This window comes from Hydra viridissima, unplaced genomic scaffold (assembly GCF_058129835.1).
Source record: "Hydra viridissima isolate aposymbiotic clone 2 unplaced genomic scaffold, HvirCarnegie_v1 scaffold_3, whole genome shotgun sequence".
In the NCBI taxonomy this organism is placed as follows: domain Eukaryota; kingdom Metazoa; phylum Cnidaria; class Hydrozoa; order Anthoathecata; family Hydridae; genus Hydra; species Hydra viridissima.
Genome location: NW_028324302.1, coordinates 15607738 through 15611620, shown reverse-complemented (window position 1 = coordinate 15611620; position 3883 = coordinate 15607738). Strand labels below are relative to the sequence as shown.

General features: G+C 32.8%; 1 long non-coding RNA gene across 1 annotated transcript; it reads right to left on the bottom strand.

Moving 5' to 3' along the window:
* Positions 1 to 762: 762 nt before the first annotated feature.
* Positions 763 to 2635, bottom strand: LOC149891175 (uncharacterized). The gene is made up of 2 exons (XR_016450999.1): positions 2559 to 2635; positions 763 to 2398 (listed from the first exon to the last, which is right to left on the bottom strand). It is a non-coding gene; the product is annotated as an uncharacterized LOC149891175 (long non-coding RNA).
* Positions 2636 to 3883: the final 1248 nt, after the last annotated feature.

Here is a 3883-nt window from a genome sequence, read left to right as displayed (position 1 = left end):
TTAATTTTTCTCGTTTCATTTACAGTATATTTAAAATAATTATCTTTCTACTAATCAATAACAACCTTTTTCTTATTAATGACATGTTTTCTAGCAAAATAAAGCGTGCCAACTTGATGGTGGAAATAAAAGTTCTGACTCGGCGAAAAACGAGCCGTGAAAAAATTCGCCTTGCACGAAATAATTCGCTCCGTGGAAATCCCCCTTTAAACCAAGTTATAATATAAATCAGTTTTGTCTATTGTTTAATTTGAAGTTTGTTTATTCATCTTATTACTAAACTTGTTAAAGTTTTTTTTGAAACTTTGAGTAACTAATGAAACTATGATAGTAAACTATTGAAAGTTTCTTTGCCCGAAAACGGAGACATGAATACCTTAATCACCCATAGTTGATGGATTAAAGAAGATCATCGCTGTGTACTCAGTAAACATAAAAAAAAACATAAAAGGTATTTTTAAACATCTCCGCGACAATTTACTAGAGTTTACTGAGCATCATCTTACTAAGAAGCAGCAGTCTTAGCAATATTGCAGTCAAAAAGAAAATCTCGAACCAGACCAAATTTTGATACACTTTGATTGTTCAAAAAACTATACATGTGGTTATCAGGATGCGGTTCAAGCTGCTTATTAGTCGCAGCCAACTATTACCTGGTTTACAGTTGTAATCCAGGGTTGCCAGGTTTTTTTTCGGCAATAAGCCAAAAATGAATAAAAAATAAACCAGAAATAAACCAGAACAAAAAAAAAAAAAAAGAAGTAAAGTAGAACTATTTTATTCAAAAATTTATTTGGTTAAGTATTAATCTCTAAAACATTTAATAAAGTTCCGTCAGTACTTGGAGGTCGTCTTCATTTTCGCATGCATCTGTTGCGTAAATTTCATTTCCGACCATTGAAATCATTTGATTCGGGAATGTTAAAGTCTTTACAACAAATCTTTCGGCTTATTAAATAAGATTTTATGCGAATAACTGCATCCAAGCCCTCTGAAGAAAATCATGACAGTGAATTTTTACATTTTTGACTGATTCTTCGGCATTCAGTTTTGCATTTGGAGGTTGCCCTTGAATATAAATTTCGCACTCTGAGGAAAATTTGGCTCCAAAATCAACACACTGAAGAGGAAGTACAAAGCCCTTAGTATCAAAAACACGCTGCTTTAAGCTTTTGAAGTGCATATTTAGCTCATTCATTAGATTTTCTGGATCAACATTTTACCCTAGAAAGAGAGAATTTAGACGCTCAAACTCTTGAATGACTGGAGTGAGAAAAACAACATAGAGGTAAAGGGTGTTGTCTTGGAACATTTTGCTTATTGAAGAGATTTTGTAACAAACCTCAGAGTTTGCATTTATTTCAGCACAAATAAAGAATGCTTTTAGTTCTTGCCAATTCACGAGCAAGTTATAAAAACACTTCTGAAAAGGGGACGGGGTTCCCACGCGGTCATTGTTTCGATTCATGAGTTCAAATAGCTTTTCATACTCGTTTCGACGAAGAATGCTCTTGTTAAAAAACCGGGGAACCTCGCTCAGAAGAAAGCCGACTGGAGATGGAATTGCATTAAAAGCATTTTGCGCCACAAGATTTAGAGAGTGACAAATGCACCTCATCATAATACAGTTAGGCGATTTAGTTAGTACACGAGACCAGACTGAGTTATGTATGCCAATAACATTTGAAGCACCATCTGAACTGTATCCGATGCAGTTTTCAAGATTTAATCCAATAGAGTGGAGTTTGTAATTCAAAACATTAAAGAGATTTTCGCCAGTTGTTGAGATCACTTGAATGAGGCCAAGAAAGTCCTCATCAATCTGTTTCTCTTTTTCTGAAAAATATCTCACGCATATTGCAAGGTGCTTGATTGAACTCACATCCGTTGATTCATCAATGAGGATGGAAAACGGCTTTGATTTGATTTCTTTAGAAATTTCTTCTTCTAGAGTTGATGAGATAACATTCTAAATTACTTTAGTGCACTTAGTGCGGTGGAGTTTTAGATGTTCCAGGGGACTGCCTACACCAAACTTAGAAATAATTTCACAAAAGTTGTCAGCAGTTGAAATTGCTGAGTGACAGCATATACACATAGTAAGCTGAATGTCTGCTTTTTTGTTTACATCTGAAATTTTTACTTGACCTGGAAAATTAATCTTCTTTTGAAACGGATTCAAGGTTTTTTCTCTTTTAATGTGTGAAGCTGCTTTTTGATGTTGCTCTAAGCTACCTTTGTGTGGACGTAGATTAGTGCGGCAGAGGCGACAAAAAGCTTGTTCAGATGCATCAGAGCTTTTTTTTACCCAGGTAAATTCTTTTTCCCATTCACTTCGATAACTACGGGAGTTTTCATATGATTTTTTGTTTGGCATTGTCTATTTAAAGATGTTAATCTAAAACAAAAAATCAAGCTACAGATTATTAAACTTAATAATCAATAGGTATGATCAATTTTTAAATTAGATATTTTAAGAAGAAAGCAAAGATTAATTAGTTGTTATTTAAATAGTAACAGTTTCTAAATTTCAATATCCGAAGAAACATTCGTTTTACCTTTTTTATGTAAAGTATTTCACTTTAAATTGTCTTTTTAAATGCCAGAATTTTTTAATATTTTCCGCAAATGCAATAATTTATTGAAAAAAACTTTTTAAAGAAAAAAACCGAATTTTAAATGAATGGGCAGAATCCAAATAAATTGTTTGAACTTATTGAAACTGATGACTGAGAGTTAATTCATTCTTTGAATTTCTTTGAATTTCTTTAATAAGCCGTAATAAACAAATAAAAAAATTTTTTTACTCATTTTCGTTCTTTTTTTCTTTTCGTTTTTTCGTATTTTCATTCATTTTCGATTATTTCGCTCTATTTCACTTTCGTATGAAACAAAAAAGCTTGATTAAATTGGTTTAACAAAAAAAAACAACCAGAATTAAACCAGATTTAATAAAATAATCCAAAAAGAAAAAAAAAACCAAACGCTTTTAAATAAAACCAGATTTAAACCAGATTTTCTAAAAGAAACCAGAAAAAAATTTCAAGCAAAACCTAAAAAAAACAAACCAAATTTGAGAAATCTGGCTTGAAAAAAAACCAGATGGCAACCCTGTTGTAATCTATCGTTACCAATTAGAGCCAAAATCAGTTGTGATAATATCCGACGATAATGATAAAACAAAACGCGCCACTACTACATGTTTAAGTAAAATATTTGACCTCTATTGCATTGATTATATAAAAAAAGTTATATTATGGAGTGATAGTCCATGCACTCAATTCAAAAATAGATACATGGCATATATAGTCAAAAGGCGGTTCCAGGACATCGACCCCTTCCCATACTTAAGGATGCATAAAAAATGGTGAACACTTCATATCATGACAAAACCAATACTTAAGAGTCGTCTTTAAAAATCAAAAAGAAGTATAAAAATAATCATGTTATTTCTATACCAGTTCTTCAAGATGCCTGTTCTTCTTTATTGCCTTGTTTTGTAATGTCCGATAGCCAAGGTGTGAATTCCGTCTTCTAAGATGAATCTTTTGTCGTCGTTAGCGCTGAGTGCGACTTTGTTGATTTCTTCGGTGTAGACATCGTGATGACGTGATCGGAAGACGTTCATGGTGGTGAGTTTTTCTTGTTTAGTCATTAAGCAGTCGTAGTAGTCTTGATGAGTGATGTGATTTTTAACAATGCACTTCTTAACACCTTTGCATTTTTTATGTTCTTGATCATCTATTTCTTCAGGGATGTAGTAAGAGTAGAGTTTGGGTCGAAGACCAACAAACTGCGTGATTTGCTTTCCACCGGTTTCATCTTTGAACTTGCCAATGATCTTTTTATTTTCGCCTACTTTGAATCCAGCGTTTTGAATGGC